Source organism: Lucilia sericata, unplaced genomic scaffold, assembly GCF_015586225.1.
Source record: "Lucilia sericata isolate MDLA Ls3-8-SP2 unplaced genomic scaffold, ASM1558622v1 Contig000627F_arrow, whole genome shotgun sequence".
Classification (NCBI taxonomy): Eukaryota; Metazoa; Arthropoda; class Insecta; order Diptera; family Calliphoridae; genus Lucilia; species Lucilia sericata.
Genome location: NW_023994633.1, coordinates 207,780 through 228,471, shown reverse-complemented (window position 1 = coordinate 228,471; position 20,692 = coordinate 207,780). Strand labels below are relative to the sequence as shown.

Sequence of the window (20,692 nt, the reverse complement as noted above, 5' to 3'; positions counted from 1 at the left end):
GAGGGTAATTTTTAGCTTGCTCTCAATCAATCAAAAAAATTCTAAAAAGAATGCGAATTTGCAAAAATATGCAATATTCTGTTTATAAACAAAGATTAGTAATCAATTAAAAAACGATTTTTCTTATAAATAAACGGGTATTCACAGTTAACAAATCAAATAATACTATTAAAAATATATATTACTGTTTCAAAACATCATGTTACAAACATACTATTAAAACAAGTAAGAGTGCTATCACAGGGTATACAGAGGCGTCACGAGCAAAAAACTATTTCCCTCTCTTTCGCACAAAACGAATTCAATAATTTTTTTTAGCTGTATTTTATATACCTCTTCTCACCAAACAATTTCAAAATCAAACAAAAGCTGATTTTAGACTTTTTTAAATGTCAAAAGTGACAGCTCTGTATACTTTGTGGTGCTATATTCGGCTGTGCCGAATCTTATATACCCTTCACCACAGTGTATTTAAAAAATATTAATTCTATAAAATTTTAATTTATTTCATTTTCCCGTTTATATCATTATTATAGCAATAGCAAAACGAACAACAACGCTAAACGAAATAAACACACAAAAAAACATACAAAACGAAATACACAAAAAAACAAAAACAAAATACACAAGGCAATTAAACCAACAGACATCCAAACATACATTATTTTGGTCCAGTGGGACTTTTATATTACAATGAATTTTAATAAATAAATAAATAAATAAACATACGAAACAGAATACACCAAAAAACAAAAACAATATACACAAGGCAATGAAACATACGAAACGAAATACTCAAAAAAAAAAGCAAAAACAAAATACATGAAACCAACAGACATCCAAACATACGAAACTGAATGCACCAAGAAACAAAAACAATATACACAAGGCAAAGAAACGCACAGCCATCAAAACATATGAAACGAAATACTCAATGAAAAAGCAGTGTTGTTGTTGCTTATATCAAAGCATGAAAAAAAATTGACTTTTTTATGAAATTTTCAGAGGTTGCCTCGAATTTTTGCTCATATCTCCGGTATTTATGGACCGATTTTGCTGATTTTAAATAGCGATCTTCCCGAAAACATGTCTAACAGAATTATTGAAGATTCGGATCTCGCCGATATCGAAACTAATTTCAACAAACAGACAGACAGACGGACATGGCTTAATGGACTCCGCTATCTATAAGGATCCAGAATAAATATACTTTATAGGGTCGGAAAATTATATTATAGAAATTACAAACGGAATGACAAACTTATATGTATATACCCTTCTCACGAAGGTGAAGGGTATAAAAATAAAATTTTGCACGAAGTCGCATAAAAAATTGTTTTAAAACGCTAGATTGACATTGTTTGTTAGGATTTTTCACAACAAACAAACTCATTTAAAAACTAATTTATGATAAATAAAATTCAAATAAATCCAATTACAAATAATTTTTTTAATATTCATGTGTTAATTTAATTTTTTCTTTAAAAAAATGTCAAATTCACCAAATTTTTGTTTGGTTTGTTTACATTTTCAAATATCAACCATATGTTGTAAAATATGTTTGATATCGTTTACTGGAGAAAAAATATCCAGTAAAATAAAAAATCCCTATCAACCAAATACCGGTCTAGACAGGCAATCTTTTTTTGAGAATGAGAATATCAAAACAAAACAAGTTTCCGAGTACAAAAAAATCCGTACAGCTAGATTTCTCTTTTTTATTAATATTATTACATTAAATTTTATACATCGCTATTTTACTATAAGACTTGCATAAAATCCCGATTGTTCAACATATTTTCTTCCAAAATTCCACTTTCTGTTCACACTTTCTGTTTCACACAACAAACCAGAGTGTATCCTGCTGCAAACTTAACCTATTACATCCGTTTTTAAGCCGCCGATGATAATTATAGCGACAGTCGCATAAGACGTTAATCTTTGCCGGCGCAGGTCTCTGACGGTATCTTGCGGCGGATACATAACTTTTCATTTATACAAATAATACATAAGAATTTTAATAAATATATTTAATAATAAAAATCAAGCTAATTATTAAATTTTTAAAAACCGAAAATGTAGTAAATAAATATGAATTCAGTGTTTTTAAATAAATCTTGAAAGTAGTGAAATATTGTAAAATATTATGTGAAAGGATACATACATATGTATGTAACTAAGTGAAAAATATCTGTATGTATTCTATACTAAAATAAAGAAAAAACTTTCTTATGGATAAAATGTCATAGAATAAAATTTCTTCAAATGTTTTTAAATAAATGTCTGGTAGGTTCTATTCGTAAGTTTGAATTATAAAGATCGTTTAAAAATTAATTAATATTTATGATGTCGTATTTTCCGCATCCTTTTACATATTTATACATACATACATACATATGTATATTTCTTAAATATTGCATGCAAAAATAGTTTTTGTTTTCCTTTTATAAATTTCACATTTAATGCAACCGAGTGTATACATATGCCCGTACATTCATATACGTGTATCTAAATATACATACATACGTTAATATTAGCCGGCATTTTAAATTTTACTGTATGAATTGAAAAAATTACCGGTAAATCGTTTACATTAGATTACTAGTCAACAAAGGCTAACCACACAAAGAACCGTTAACACCACCTCGGGTTAACATTTTAGATAATCTGCCGGTTTAAACAATTTTTGTATGAAAACTGTCAATTTAATGATGATGGCTAATATTGTATAAGTAATGTAAATGTTTTTTAGGTCAATTGGAATCAAAAACATCTGGTACCAATACTAATTTCTAATAGGTACAAACTATTTTTTTCATGTTTTTAATTTTTTTCAATACATATGGTCATATTTCTATAACCAGTGGGATTTCTATAAAAAAAAATATTTTTTTAACTTAAGAATAAGATTTTTTTTCAATATTTTTCGCTTTTTTTTCAAAATGAACGTTTTTGTTGTTTTTTTTTTTTTTGCTCAAATGAAAGCTTAGAACATTTCCTTTAAGAGCTTTGTGGATACTTAGTGAGATATCTATAAAAAAATATTTGAACTAAGAAGCAATGTTTTGGAGTTAAAATATTATTTTTTTACATAAGCCCCTTGTATCCCACTATATTACTATAAAGCTCATAAAGGAAATGGACTAAGCTTTCTTTAGAGTAAACAGATTTAAGTGACAAATATTGAAAAAAAATCTTATTTTTAAGTTAAAAAATATTTTTTTGATACATATCCCACTCGCATCCTATTATGGGACTATAAAGCCCTTAAAGGAAATTGTCTAAGCTTTCGTTTGAGCAAAAAAAAAAAATATATATGTTTATATTATTAAAAAAATTGTAAATTTTAAAACATTAAAAAAATTGTTTTTGGAAACATTGAAGAAATTGCTATCTGAACTCCTTTGGACAATTTTTTCTAGGAGCAATAAGTGAAAAGTAAAGGGTAAAAACGGGTAAATTCGGTAACCTCATATCTCCTAAACTAGAAAAGATTCAAAAACTGTTTAAAGCTTATCGTAGTTCATTTAAAAAATAAGCGGACAGGTGTCAGATACTTTTTTCAAATTCGGCCCTTTAGGGAATAAACGGGTAAAAACTGTATTTTGGTACTTTTTCATAACTTAACTATAAAATAAAACAAGTAAGAGTGCTATATTCGGCTGTGCCGAATCTTATATACCCTTCACCACAGTGTATTTAAAAAATATCAATTCTATAAAATTTTAATTTATTTCATTTTCCCGTTTATATCATTATTATAGCAACAGCAAAACGAACAACAACAACGCTAAACGAAATAAACACACAAAAAACAAAATACACAAGGCAATAAAACCAACAGACATCCAAACATAGGAAACTGAATACACCAAAAACAAAAACAATATACACAAGGCAATGAAACATACGAAACGAAATACTCAAAAAAAGCAAAAACAAAATACACAAGGCAATGAAACCAACAGACATCCAAACATACGAAACTGAATGTACCAAGAAACAAAAACAATATACACAAGGCAATAAAACACACAGCCATCCAAACATATGAAACGAAATACTCAATGAATAAGCAGTGTTGTTGTTGTATATCAAAGCATGAAAAAATTGTATTTTTTAAGAAATTTTCAGAGGTTGTCTCGGATTTTTGCTCATATCTCCGGTATTTATGGACCGATTTTGTTAATTTTTTAATAGCGATCTTCTCGAAACCATGTCTAACAGAATTATTGAAGATTCGGATCTCGCCGATATCTGGGGTCCTCTAAAAACTGATTTCAACAAAGACACAGACGGACAGACACACAGACGGACATAGCTTAATCAACTCCGCTACCTATAAGGATCCAGAATATATATGTATACTTTATGGGATCGGAAAATTATATTGTAAAAATTACAAACGGAATGACAAACTTATATATACCCTTCTCACGAAGGTGAAGGGTATAAATATGAATTTCGTACTTTTTGATATTCGGACGTTTAAAGGGGTGAAAATTGTATCTATTTTTGGTAATTTTTTCATAAAACATTGTTTTTTGATTTATTAACTTATACATATGAGTACATAATACCGGGCTCCCACTATGTAGTTGCAACTTTTTGGAATTGAATTTTTATTTTGTTAATGGGGAGTACCAAAAGAGGTAAAGGGTGCCAAAAGGGGTAAATGCGGGAAATTTGATTTTATTCAAACAATGATCCAATTTAGATATTTTTTTATTTAGAAACACTAATATGCTACTGGAGTGTTATTTGGAGTCCCGGTACCAAGTAATATTTTTCATTCTCCAACTGGTATTTTTTGAGTTTTCTATGATATTAACATCGAAACATGAAATTAATAATAAGATACTTTTCGATGCTTTTTGTTATAAACAGATTTTTTAAGTTTTCTTTAAAATTAAACCTAGAAACATGAAATTAAGCATGTAGAACCCGGAGTATATTATATTTAATTATATGTATTACTATTTATTGATCTCAGATTTTTATTATTACTATGTAATATTGTTATTTTGGCCGTGAAGGCTTAATATTACAAAATAAATGAATAAATAAAAATAAATAAATGTATAAAAGGGGACTTTTTCGTCCTTCGCCTGGTACATTTTGAGTTTTCTATAAAATTGCACCTAGAAGCATGAAATCAAGCATGTAAAGCCTGGAGTAAATTAGAATCTATTATAGGGGACTTATTGGTACTTTATCGTACTTCGACTGCACTATGGTTCAGACGACCACTTTCTTTGGCCAAAACTATTTATTTTGATGTTGCATTTTAACAAATTTTTAAATGCAAACAAAATTTTAAATTGTAGGCCATACTTCAGAGCTACAGAAAATGCATTTTGTTTCCATCAACATTAAATAACACTTTAATAAAAAACACTAAAGTTGCTTTTTTCATTAAAAAATTAAAATGTAATTCCAAATACAGATTTTCTCAGATTGTTTTTTCAACTTAAACTTAAAACAAGTTAAAAAATTATTTTGCAAATTAAAGATAAGAAAAAGTTCTTTAATAATTATCGTAAAAAGATGACCCAAAACAATGTGCGGATACGTAGAACATGGATGAAAGGTATAACTTCTTAAATCTTTACGATCACCTACTTCATATAAGCTTTTAAAAAAAGTCAGACCTCTTCCCAGTATAAAATTTATGGAGGTATTTGTCGGAAATGGTGTTTGTAGTTTGGCAGAAAATTGATTTTCCACTGAAAAAATTTCTTGTTTCTATTTTTTTCCGGCACTGTAGTTCTTCTTGAAAATTTTAATAATCTAGTTCTATTAATTTCCCAGATAAACGAATTTTTGTATTTAATTCATATGGGAGGTGCCGCATCCCCTATTGGTAGTCCGCCAATTTATTACTCAAAATGTTTACATGATGTTAAAGTTCTTCGTGCAAAATTTGAAGATTCTAACTCTAATAGTTTCCAAGATAAACGATTTTTTTATTTAATTCATATAAGAGGTGCCACGCCCTCTGCTGGTAGTCTGCCCACCTTTTGTCTTAAATTGACACTAAAATGGCTGCGACAAAATTTTAGGACTCTAACTGTTATATTTTCTCAAATATACTGATTTAATATTTTCTTAATATGTAAGGTGCCACGCCCACTATAGCCATTCCGCCCATTAATAATTCATATAAGAGGTGCCACGCCCTCTGCTGGTAGTCCGCCCACTTTTTGTCTTAAATTGACACTAAAATGGCTGCGACAAAATTTTAGGACTCTAACTGTTATATTTTCTCAAATATACTGATTTAATATTTTCTTAATATGTAAGGTGCCACGCCCACTATAGCCATTCCGCCCATTTTGTCAACAAATATTCATGTGGATATCAAAGTTGTCCGTAAAAAATTTTAGGACTCTATTGGAAAAAATTGGAAGTATTTTTGAAAATTTTTATTTTTTAAGTAAAAATAAGCTTTAAAAACAGCCCATTTGTAATTAAACGGGCAAGTTATGTTAAAATTAATTAATGGCAAATATTTCCCAATAAATTGGTGTAATTTAGATTTATTATATTCTTCTCATCACTTTTAAGCATTTTGTTTTATTCTTAATTACACAAACAGACATACAAACACACATTCACTTATATATACATATATAGATTATTATAAAAACAATAGTGGTCAGAATTCACATATTTAGAGTAATATTCCCACCAAATTTTATTAAAATCAGACTTTATCTTTAAATATTTAGTAACAATAGTCTTGAACTAAAATATAAATAATAATAGGATCAGAACACGTACGACGCATAATAAGTAGGATATTCGTAAAAAACTGTTTTTTTTACTTTTGGCCGCCAAAATCTCGCTTAGCGCAGAGAAGCAATATTACAATTTATAAACTAACTTTCTTACTCCTTTTTATTTAAGTGTTTGTATCATATACATATTATCAAAGGAGCAACAGAAACAACATAAACATCTTGACGGAAAAAATCGAGTGATTATAAGTAAAGCCTATTTCCAAATTGGTTTTTTATTTTCCTATCACTTTAAGTGTGTTCGACTTCGCGTTCTACATTTTTGAAGTGTCCATATCTTATTCTCAGGGCAAGGATTTCTATGCAAATTAATGTTTGTAGTCAGTAACTAAAAATAACTTTTAACTATTTTTCTTTTCGAATCAAAGAATTTGCTACAAAATGGCATCGATTCGTTGTTGCATATTTTGTTATAAATGCATAAATTGCATTTTTTGCTTTAAATTGCACATTTCTAAAATTTTTATTGCATACTTTATAATTTTTCTAACATAAATTGTGTTTAAATATTTTTAAAATAAATTTCATATTTACATTGGTCCTATACCCACCTTAAAGTATCGGCTCAATAACTTTCTGAGACTGTCCATCTGTGTGTCTATATAAACCGATAACTTGACCTATAATTTGACGAAATATACTTTTAAATTAAATTTTAAATTCACTGTAGTATTAAATTTATATGGGAGGTGCAACGCCCACTATTGTAAGCTCAACCATATTCCCAAATAATCATATGTATTTTAACGTTTCTCGGATATATGAATTTTTGCATTTAATTCATTCATTTTCTTGTGCTGATTTACCATTCTCTTTATATGGGAGGGGCAATTCCTCTATTGCCAATCCGGCATTTTATACACAAATCTTCACATGGATGACAAAATTGTCCATATAAAATTTGAGGACCCTAGCTATTGCTGTTTCTGAGATATTTTTGTATGTGGGCGTGGCATTTAGCCTGCTTGATATTCCGAAATAAAAAGTAGTCTATAATTCTTTCCAAACATACAGGAAGGTTCTCTGAAAATTTTAATGAAATGGGTCCAGCCGTTTAGTCATCCATAGACTTCAAACAAACAAATAAACACAAATTCATTTTTATATATATAGCTGCATTTTCTTTATTATTTGGAATTGGTATTTTGTTGTTGATGTGCTTTCATTTTCTATTAAATTGATATTGATTTTTATATGCGATTTTGACTTTTATCCCGTTATCTTAATTGGTGGTTATATTTTATCGTAAGGTTAAATTGAATGTTTTCATACAAAAAATATTTTAACCGGCAGATATTCAGGTTAAACGATAATGAGGTGGAGTTAACAGGGCTTAAAGATATTAATTTGAAAATGTGCGCTCTTTTATTTAAATACCAATTAGTGAATTTTGTATGGTGTTAGTGTTTTGTTTTGTGCGAACTATACGATTTTTTGCGAAACGAATTAATCGCATAAAACGAGGTTTGAGTGTACTAATCAAATTCTTTAATAAACAAGTCGGAGGGTATATTCGTTTAATTTTATAAAATTTAAATTTATTTTATTTTTCCCGCCTCTATCATTACTTTTTTAATGCTGTAATTCAAAATCGCAGTTATCCCACGTCCCAAGTTGGAGCCCTGAACAATAAATTAATAAAAAGTATTATTTGGTCTCCACCAACCTCAAACGAGGTAAGTAAAACGAATGCACTTTTATAAAAATTGTATTAATTAAATAATAATATTTAATTGTATTAATTTTTTTGCATCAGCTATTTAGACTTTTGCATTTCTTGCTCAAGTTTAAACCACCATTGGATACTTAAACTAGCAAACAAAATTAACTAACTAAGTATTCAAAGCTAATTTCGAGGATTAATTTTAAATTAAAAATTAATGGTTACAATCACTATTCGATCATCCAAAGATTGGCCCTAAGGTAATATGATTTTTTAAAGAAATCTGGTTTTTCGTATTATTCATTATTCATATGAAAAAATAAGTCTAGCTTTTTGGGAACAGGTGCAAGTTTTGCCAAATATTTAAAAAGGAATTTTTAAATATATACACACAAACATACATATGTATGTATATATATGTAGTAGTAAATAAAGTCAAAGCAAACGACAGTTGTTGAGTTTATTATGTATATCTGATTTTATACTTTGTATAACAGGTAATTGCAAGAGCCACCTGCTGGCATAAAGCTGTTATACAGAATTTGCAATAAAATCAAGGGAAACAAAATGTGTACATACATATGTATGTACGCAGCAAAAAATAAGGAAAAATATGTTGATTTTTTTTGAAAAACCAAGGAATTTTACATTAGCTTGTCATTGGAGGGATGTTGTTCGTTTTTGAAAACTTTGAAGTATATCCAAATACCTTGCTAAATTCAGCCTCTTCTGCAGTTTACGATTTCATCAAAACTTCAAAAATTAATTTAGATTGTTAATTTAATCAAATTATATTTATGTGTTATTAGAAAAAATTTTGATTATTAATATTATTTTAATATTTTCCTATATTTAGGTCCTGTTTCAAGATAGCGTGCGAGCACTTTGAGTTAAAATTTTATTTGTATTTTGTTATTGTAACAAAATACAAGTAACATTTTAACTCAAACATGATTGATTAAACAGCATCTTTGTCATGTAACTTCTTGCTGGGTTTGCACTACTGAATTTTTTTGCTGGGATATTCTTGAATTATAAATATTTAGATGTGTTAAGGTATCATTTGTAAAGTATGACTTCCATTATTATTTGTTATGCCCAGCAAAAAAGTGAGGAAAATGATTTAGAATTTTCACCACAAACGTACTTTAAGTAAATCCAATTTTGGAGATAAACCAGTGAATTTTAAATTAACTTGTAATTGGAGGGATGTCCTTTTTTGATAACTTTGAACTAGATCTAATCTTATTTGTAGAAACGGTCAAAATCAGATATTCGGATGCTAAAAATTAGCCATATTCTCGCAATGACACGCTTATTAGGCTAATTAATAAGTTTTTTTTTTTTTCGAAGTTTAAACTTTCAGTACAAATTTAAATAAGTATAATTATCATCAAGTAGCGATAGATTACATACATACCTACTAAAAAATTAAACATGGATAACAATACTTCCAAGTTTTGAAAATGTTTTTCAGGGGAAGCAAAAAGAAGAAAAATGTATGGTGTTTGTTGAGAATTTGTTTTTTCTGAAACCAAAAAGGGTCTGAGTTACATTAAAAAAGAGTAAGATTTAACATTTTTAACTAAATTCAAATCGGTTTTTGGTGGTCAAATAGGCCGAAACATGGAAGGCATAAGGATTCTTTGTTTTCATAAAGATTTTCGAAAATAGGAATTTTTCTTTGAAACAATTCTATCTATAGCTGTTAAAATAATCTGTAAATCACAAGGAGGGTATATATGTATAAGTTTGTTATTCCGTTCATAATTTCTATAATATAAATTTCCGACCCAATAAAGTATATATATTCTGGGTCCTTATAGATAGTGGAGACGATTTAGCAATGTCCGTCTGTCCGTCTGTGTGCCTGTTGAAATCAGTTTTAAGAAGACTCCAGATATCTACGAGATTTGAATCTTTAATAATTCTGTCAGACATGCTTACGAGAAGTTTCCTATTTAAAATCAGCAAAATCCATCCATAAATAACGGATATATAAGCAATAATCCGAGACAACCTCTGAAAATTTCATAAAAAAAGAGAATTTTAGTGCATGCTTTGAATAAAAAACCAACAACAACCAACCAAGCTTATTTAAAAAACCTATATACATATGTATGTTTTTGCGTGTTTTGTTGTTTTTCTTTGCGTATTATGTTGTTTTTTGTGTGTTTTGTTTGGTGTTAGTTGTTGATGAATGTTTTGTTCTTGCTAAATTTAGCAATAACAACATAAGTAATGGTAGAGTTCGAAAATATAAAATAAATTGAAATGTTATAAAATTGAACTATTTTAAACACACTATGGTGAAGAGTATATACGATTCGCAAAGGCGAATATTGAACTCTTTCTTACTTGCTTTTAATTGTAATTGTGTAAATCTTTGCACGAACATGTATTTGGTATGGTGCATCATTTTCAATCAAACAGTAGATTTTGATTTTTTATAACTTAGGGCTTTTTGGATTTCATATGACAAGATATAAATTTCGAAAAATAGATATAACTAATATTTTTTCATGAAAGACCAGAACAAAACTAATTTTTATTCTTATTATAGGAATTTGGAATCAGAATTCGACTGTCTAATTTATAATAGGTCTGTTCGCGTAATTTTGAAAACTTGCAACGAGAGAGTAAGAGAGCGATAAAAATGACAGTTCGTTGATAGAGAATTTTTTGATTTTACTGGATATTTTTTCCCAAGTAAAAAACCAAAGAAATTATGAAATTTTTAAATACGAATGCAATGTTAAACCCTTTTCAATCCGGGTTCCGTGCTTATTACAGCACTACTTCTCTTTTGATTAGTCTTACCGATTCTGTCAGGCATATAGTGGACAAGTGTAATGTAGGCGTATTGATGTCACTTGACTTATCTAAAGCCTTTGATTATATAAGTTATGCTATTTTAATTCGGAAACTTTCTATTTATTTTGGTTTTTCTGTATCGGCCTGTAGATTACTATATTCGTATTTGACTGACCGCCACCAATACGTACATTGCGGTGATGCAAATTCAAGGTGTTTACCTGTAACTAGTGGTGTCCCACAGGGTTCAGTTATAGGACCTTTACTTTTTATGCTTTACATTAATGATTTCTTTAATTTACTACAAGGTTTTGAATGTGAGGCTTTTCTCTTTGCAGATGATATACAACTTTTATTTTCTGGTCATCTTCAGCTTCTTGATGTGTTTCAATATGATATAAATCTTATATTATCTAATGTTTCTGGAAAAAAAAGCTATGCTTTTTAAACCGCATGGTTCCGAAGTGCATTTATCTATTACAGTTGATGATGAATCTATTGAGTTCGTTGAATGTATCAAATGTCTCGGTATTTAGCTGGATAAACATCTAACTTTTTCCCAACATATTAATTTTCTGAACTCTAAAATTAATTTTACTCTAAGGAAATTATATTCCTTAAATTTGTATTTACCACTTTCTATTCGAAAAACTATTGTATTGTATTGAAGTTTATTCTGGATGTAATGCTCAGGAGTTTAATAAGTGTTTACTACTTTTTAACAGAATAATACGTTATGTCTATCAATTAAAAATGCATGATCATGTGTCTGACTATGTTAGAGATTTCTTGGGTTGCTCTTTTATGAATTTTGTTCAAATCCGTTTGTTATTGTTCTTTTATAAGGTAGTAATAGCTAATTGCCCTGAATATGTTAGAAATACTTTTGAATTTTTGCATTCTGACAGAAATCCTCAAATTTTAATTCCTATAATAAATCGAACCACTTACGAAAGATCTTTTCATTTGCGAGTTGCTAAACATTGGAACTCTCTTCCTCGAGTTCTTAGATGTTTTGATTTACGATTTACAACATTTAAAACGCAGCTTTTTGAATATGCATCCACTAATGCGATTTAATGTATTTATTACTTTTTTCTTAAAGATTGCAACGAATTTTTAAAATTATACAGCGCTAATAGATATTATCATATACGAAGTTATTTACACACACATATGTACATATAAGCAATTCATTTTTGTAGTCAGCTTCTTATGTATTAATGAAATTATCTGTAATATTGATTTAAGTTGCCTATTTTAACATATATGATAGTCTACCGTGTCATTCCGTTTGTAATTTCTATAATATAAATTTTCAGACCCTATAAAGTATATATATTCTGGATCCTTATAGATAGCAGAGTCGATTAAGCCATGTCCGTCTGTCTGTCTGTCCGCCTGTCTGTTTGTTGAAATCAGTTTTTAGAGGACCCCAGATATCGGCGACATCCGAATCTTCAATAATTCTGTTAGACATGCTTTCGGGAAGATCGCTATTTAAAATTAGCAAAATCTGTCCATAAATACCGGAGATATGAGCAAAAATCCGAGACAACCTCTGAAAATTTCATAAAAAAGACAATTTTTTTCATGCTTTGATATAAGCAACGACACTGCTTATTCATTGTGTATTTCGTTTCATATGTTTGGATGGCTGTGTGTTTCATTGGCTTGTGTATATTGTTTTTGTTTCTTGGTGCATTCAGTTTCGTATGTTTGGATGTCTGTTGTTTTCTTTGCGTTGTGTATTTTGTATTTGCTTTTTTGTGAGTATTTCGTTTCGTATGTTTCATTGCCTTGTGTATATTGTTTTTGTTTTTTGGTGTATTAAGTTTCGTATGTTTGTTTATTTATTTATTAAAATTCATTGTAATATAAAAGTCCCACTGGACCAAAATAATGTATGTTTGGATATCTGTTGGTTTAATTGCCTTGTGTATTTTGTTTTTGTTTTTTTGTGTATTTCGTTTCGTATGTTTTTTTGTGTTTATTTCGTTTAGCGTTGTTGTTCGTTTTGCTATTGCTATAATAATGATATAAACGGGAAAATGAAATAAATTAAAATTTTATAGAATTGATATTTTTTAAATACACTGTGGTGAAGGGTATATAAGATTCGGCATAGCCGAATATAGCACTCTTACTTGTTTTTTTGGTGTTTTGTTAGCGATTGAGATTTCTGCAAAAGCGCATTACCAAACTTTGTTTATAAACAAAATCTTGCAATTTTTTGCAAATTGGCGTTCGCGTACTTTTTAGTAAATATTTTTATTTGAGAGCAAATTAAAAATTGTGTGCTCTCTATCATAAAGTTACTGTATATTTTTTACTGGAAAGTACGCGAACACACCTAATGTTATAACCCAGCAAAAAATAATTGATCATACTTTACAAACAACATATAATCTTTCGTCATCCAAATATAGGATTTTTAATTTTTGTTCAACAATTTTGTTCAACAATATGTATGAATGTAGATACATGTATATGTATGTACATATGTATATAATGAAACATTATGTCGATTGTTTATATTATAATCATATGTTTGTGTAATAGACGGACTCACAAAAAAGGTGCTTCTCAAAATATACAAAATTGTTTCCCAAATATTTTGGGTTCAGTGTTGCCCGTTCATAAGCTGGACCGTTTTCAAGAAAATATCCTAAAGAGAAGACAATTTTACGTTTACGTTTACGCTTCTAAAAAAACGTTTATTGTTTAATTGAGTGTATTCGTAAGCTCGGTTTCTAGTTATTATACCCACCATCAAAAAGATGGGGCGTATATTGATTTTGTCATTCCGTGTGTAACACATCGAAATATTGTTCACAGACCCCATAAAGTATATATATTCTGGAACCTCGTAAGATTCTAAGATGATCTAGCTATGTTCGTTCGTCTGTCTGTTGTTGGCACGATAGCGTCTACAAAAAAAAGTGATATTGAGATGAAATTTTCCCAAAATATTTCTTATTGATCATAAATGTTTGGAATTGAAAATGGGCAAAATCGGTCAACGATTTCACATAGCCCCATACAAATGTACCCCACGGAATATTGTGTAAAAATATATTAGTTGTTTGTGAAGCAAATGCCACAAAATTTCGCATAAATCAGTTTATTGACTTCTGAAATAAAATTCTGCATTATGGCGGACATAGGACCACAATTGGCCCTACCCCCCATATAAGGTCCCCTTTTGAAAATGACTATAATGCTGATTACTGGCTTAAAAATACGAATATAGCGATGAAATTCGACACACATAAGTCTCATGCAAGCCAATATCTACCAAATTTCATGTGGATCGGTCCATAATTGACCCTACCCCCCATATAAGGTCCCCTTTAGAAAATGACTTTAACGCTCATTATTAACGTAAAAATACGTGTATAGCAAAGAAATTTGACACAAGTAAGTTTCTTAGGAGCCAAAACCTTTGCACCAAAGGTCCATAATTGATCCTACCCCCCATATAAGGTCCCCTTCTGAAAATGACTTTAACGCTCATTACTGGCTTAAAAATACGAGTATAGTGATGAAATTCGACACATTTAAGTTTCAATGAAGCCAAAACTTCTCTATGAAACTTTATGTGGATCGGTCCATAATTTACCCTACCCCCCATAAAAGGTCCCCTTTAAAAAATTACTTAAACGATCATTACTGGCTTAAAAATACGATTAAAGCGATGAAATTCGACCCAAGTGAATTGCGAACCAAAACCTTAAATGAGAATCTGCATATGATTGACCCCCATATAAGATCCCCTTAAGAAAATGAAAGCTCATTACTGGCTTACGAGTTAAAATCTCTCTACCAAATGTATTGAGGATCGATCCATAAGAAAATTACTTTAACGATCATTGCTGACTTAAAAATACATGAACAGTTATGAAATTTGATATAAGAAACATTTATAGGAAAGTAAATCTTCCTACCGAATTTCATGCGGAAAGTGTCGGGAAGTGATATTCGATATAAAGATGTTTTATATGAACCAAAATTGGTCTAAAAAATTATGAAAAATGGTCAATAATTAACCCTATCTCTCATATAAGGTCCTCTTCAGTTAATTTGATGAGTAATATCACCCTGATGGCATACGGATTGATGGTAGGTATATGAGATTCGGTAAAGCCGAATATAACACTCTCACTTGTTTATATAACAAACTTTACTGGTCTTCCCCACAACACTATAGCAATGGATTTCTGTCACAAAAATATTAAAAATAACGTTGCAATAATCTTAAATCTTGTTGAATAAAAATGGCATTTATACCCACCATCAAAAACGATGGGGGTATATTGATGTTGTCATTCCGTGTGTAACACATCATAGACCCCAAAAGGAATATATATACATACAAATGTGCAACTCGGAATATTGTATAAAAAGCTTCAAATATTCACAAATTCGTTGATTATGAAGCAAATGCGAAAAATTTAGCGTAAGTCAGTTTTTGTGACTCCAGAACCTAAATTCTTAATTATTACGGACATAGGCCAAAATTGACCCAAAATGAAATTCAGTTTTGTATGAGCCAAAATCTTTCTACCAAATTTTACGAAGATCGGACCAAAATTGACCCTACCCCTATATAAGGGCCCATCAGAAAATAATTTTTATGCTTACTAATGGCTTAAAAATACGAGTACACCGATGAAATTCAATACAAACAAGTTTTGTATGAACCAAAATCTTTCTGCCAAAGATCGGATAAAAATTGACCCTACCCCCCATATAAGAGTTACACCACAAAGTAGTGGTTACACACTGTAGTTTGTAACGCTTTCAACTTTTGAGGCGTCGGCAGCTGATTTTGAAGGTTGTATTTTGTTTTGTGTAGAATAAGAATAAACTAAAATGAAATAAAATTCACCAACAATGAAAGAAAAATATTAAAAAATAAACAAAAACTTAAAATTTGGATATTTGAAGCAATATTCTTAAAAAACATAACTTGCAGCTTGTAAGCGCGAAAAGTTTGAAAAGCGTAAAACGCGTTGCCGCCTCATAGCGTGTTGGGAACTTCCACCTTTAAAAAACGAATACAGCGATGAAATTCAACATAAACAAGTTTTGAATGAGCTTAAATATTTCTACCAACTTTTACGACGATCGATAATTGACCCTACTCCTAATATAAGGTCAGAAAATAAATTTAACGCTCACTAATAACTTAAAAATACGAAATTCAACATAAACAAGTTTTGTATGGGACAAAATCTCTTAACCAAATTTTACGAGGATAGTGCCAAAATTGACCTTACCCACCATCAGAAAATATAAGGTCCCCATCAGAAAATTACTTTAACGTTTATTAATGGCTTAAAAATACGAGTACAGCGATAAAATTTAACATAAACAAATTTTGTATGAGCCAAAATCTCTACCAAATTTTACGAAGATCGGATCAAAATTGACCCTGCCCTCCAAATAAGGTCGCCTTCAGAAAATGACTTTTACTCTCACTACTGGCTTAAAAATACGAGTATAGCGATGAGTACAGAAAATGGCTAACACTCATTAATGGCTTTAAAATGCGAATACAGCGATGAAATACAACGCAAACAAGTTTTGTATAAGCGAAAATCTCTCTACCAAATTTTACGATGGTCGGTCCATATCTCAACAAATATAAGGTCCTCTTCAGAAAATTACTTTAACTCTCATTACTGGCTTAAAAGCCGAATATAAGACTTTTACTTGTTATTACTAACAAGAGTTTTTCGGAAAAAGTATAAATTAGATTGTAAGAAATGAACTATGAGGGATAAATTCAGATCCGTAAGTTTGTAATTCTGGAATAAAATTACAATAATATTTCCCAAATTTATTTTTTACAATTTGCTCTGAAATTTTAATTCTATTTTTTACAAATTCACAAACCACAGGGTGTACATTAGAGATATAACTATTTGTTTGTTGCATTTGTTGCATATATGCATGTTGGCATAGCATAGTCGAATAGACCATTAGAAATGTGAAAAACTATGTTATTACTTTTTCGCGGTTGTTAAAAAAGTTCACGCACAAAATGCCTGTCCGTCTGTTTTTTAAAATTAATTTTTTGAAGGCTCCATAAATCTCGGAAATCCAAATCTTAAATAATTTAATTAGATATGCTTTTAAGAATTTAGCTGTTTAAAACCAGTAAAATCGGTCAATAAGAATCGGAGATATGGTCAAAACCATATTGATTTAGGGATGTAAAATAGTATATTTGCGTAAAAATCAAAAAGTCCAGATATATAGGCAGTAGTGAGTCGTTATATGACAAAAGTATACATTTCAGTAAACAATTACCGTATATATGTAAATATTAAAATTTTTAAATAATAAAAATAAAAACTTGAAACAAATTTGGTTTATATTAGAAATTGGGGTTGATGCTTCACTAAATGGAAACGGACACTTTCAGTATTACTTTTTGGCAGAAATGTGCCATATGGTTATTTTGAGCACTACATGTGGCTATCAAAGTGACATTTTTAAAACATTTAATTTATTTGCAATTTATTTTCATAAACTTTATGCGAAAATTTATAAAATGTGAACTATTGATTACAATGGTGAAATGTAGTGAACGTTTAGGCATAAAATTAACCACTTTATTTACCATAGGTAACTAGTTAGTTGGAAATGCGGTAACATAACTAGTGAAAGGTGCAAATTGGCACTTTTCGTACTGTAGGGTAGCATAATTAGCAAGGAATACAAAAATTAGTTTTTGTCGAATAACTTGCTTAATATGGGTCGTACGCATTTTAATGTTATTTTAATTTCTATAGAGAATTGAATTTTCTACATTTTGGTTCAAGAATATTTTTGGGTATCATTAGTTGTTTTCGAGCTATAGTGGATTATTTTTTCATTGCACTAATATTTGCAAATCTTAATATAGATTGTACTAATAACAAATTTGTTATAATTTTTACGTTATTCATAAGCAGTTATGCTTATACATTGCTACACCACTTATCTCAAATACGCTCTATGACCCATAGTGCAATGTTTGTCTATCCATAATTTCAGATATTATTACAGGTCATATTTATGATCAGAATTAGAAAAAAATTGGTGGTCACAATCCACACATTTAGAATAATATTACCACCAAATTTTATTAAAATCAGACTTTATCTTTAAATATTTTGTTACAATTTTTGAATTTTCAAAAGAGTAAAAACACTGTGGTTTACATTAATATTGGAAACAAATTAAAGTCGGTTGTCTATATTAGAGCTAGTTGGAGTCGTAGTCTGATTTCAATGAAATTTAGTGGAAAATTTTTTCAAATTATATTTATAATTGTGACCTCAGACCCCACCGGAAATTTCGGAAGGACGGACACTGCACTATGGACCAGAGAGTGATGCTGTGTAAGGGAGGTAACAGAAATTAATTATGTACTTTTAGCTAATATCAGAAAGAAATAATGCGACATTATCTGTATCGAAGTTAAAAATATTAAGATTTGAAAATGTCAATGCAATGAAAAAACAATGCACTATAGCTCGAAAACAACTAATGTTATGCGAAAATATTCCTCAACCAAAATGTAGGAAATTCAATTCTCTATAGAATACAAGCCGCATTTTGCATCGTCTTGTATCTCTGTACACATCATTGCCAGCAACTCAACTAATTTTAAATGCAATAAAGGCCGACTTTTTCATCAACTAGTTATGGTTGATCATTGTATTATTTTTAATGGAGCCAACTGACTATTTTAACATGGCGATGTCCTACGCAGTAGTTAATTGTCCGACTCTGCATGACTTTTCAACTTAAAGTTAGTTGGACTGTTCCGACTGTTTAATACTTACTTGAACTAAATTTTGAGATCAAAAATAATTCTGCATTAAATTATCTTGTTAGACCGGGGTTTTGAGTTGGCAATCAAATGCCAATTAATAATTAGATTAGTTAATCTAAAAATAAATTTAATCCGATGTTAACACCATTTGATGTTTTTAAGTACAAGATTAAACTTCGCAGTGTTGCCATACAAAACAACAGAAAACGTCACTGTTTGTTATCAAAACAATGCATGTTTTTTTTAAAAAAGAAGACAATTGAATTTTTTTTTTAATTCTTTATTCAAATAATCGAGCCCTAGGGCCATATACGATTAATACAAAAATTTACAATTATATAATGAATAAATAAAATGATGGAAATTCATTAGCTAAATAAAATCAAACAAACCCTTATTGGGAACAAATATAACAAAAAACATAGTAAATGTTAACAAATCTTTAGTTATTCATCAAAGCTTATATATTATGTTTAAAGGTGTTTTTGGAGAAATTAAACCTTTTTAAGTTAGAAGGTAAAAAATTCCAAAGTCTACATGATCTTACCAAAAAGGATCTTTCAAATGTAGCGTTTGTAATTCTTGGCAACAGTAATGTAGGATTCCTAGTAGATCTTGAAAAATGGAAAAGATGTAATAAATAGGGTGGTGACCGTGTAACGATAGTTTTATAAAACACGAGCACATCTATACAAAATTGGACGTGCGGATTCAGACGAATGTAGAGCATGTGGAGAGGACAGTGAAACTCTGGAGCACTTTCTTTGCCATTGTCAGGCATTCGTCGAAGTTAGATCCAAGTATCTTGGAAGTGATGTTATTCCGGAAATAACATTATTAACCAACACCGATTAGAAGATTCTTAGGAATTACGTCCAGGAAACTGAGTTTCTGAACATGGAAAAATAATACATTCAGTGAAAAAAATTTTTTTTTTCTTGAATTGGAGCGCACAACAGGCCCGATAGTGGCCTAGGTGTATTTCTTCGGATTTGATGTAGTATACATCCTCTTATCAACCTAACCTAACCTAGATTCTCATTTACTCCGGGCTCTACATGCTTCATTTCACGTTTCTAGGTTCAATATTAGACAAAAATCCAAAAAGTACCTTTTGATGAACGAAAAAGTACCAAAAGTCCCCTTTTATAGGTTCTCACTTAATCCATCCTCTACATACTTAATTTCATGTTTCTAGGTTCAATATTATAGGAAATTCAAAAAGTACCTTTTGAAGAACGAAAAAGTACCAAAAATGCCCCTTTTATAGATTCCCATTTACTCCGGGCTCTACATGCTTAATTTTATTTTTCTAGGTTAAATTTTATAGAAAACTCAAAAAGTACCTTTTGTAGAACGAAAAAGTACCAAAAAGTCCCCTTTTATAGATTCTCATTTACTCCGGGCTCTACATGCTTAATTTCATGTTTCTAGGTTAAATTTAATAGAAAACTCAAAAAGTACCAGTCGAAGTACCAAAAAGTCCTCTTTTATAGATTCTCATTTACTCCAGGCTCTACATGCTTAATTTCGTGCTTCTAGGTTTAATTTTAAAGAAAACTCAAAAAAAATACCTGTGTAGAA

General features: G+C 29.7%; 1 protein-coding gene across 6 annotated transcripts in view; it reads left to right on the top strand.

Moving 5' to 3' along the window:
- The first annotated feature begins 1,917 nt into the window (after positions 1–1,917).
- Positions 1,918–20,692, top strand: part of LOC119606833 (protein tincar) — a 37,192-nt gene continuing 18,417 nt past the window's right edge. Inside the window, exons 1-4 of one of the 6 annotated variants that reach the window (XM_037960469.1) lie at positions 1,937–2,286; positions 8,185–8,476; positions 8,557–8,723; positions 9,941–10,028. The gene's annotated coding sequence lies outside the window, so the exon portion shown is untranslated. Of the gene's footprint in view, positions 2,287–8,184; positions 8,477–8,556; positions 8,724–9,940; positions 10,029–20,692 lie in introns of all 6 variants that reach the window. The other 5 variants (XM_037960471.1, XM_037960473.1, XM_037960468.1 and 2 more) reach the window with 5 other exon arrangements.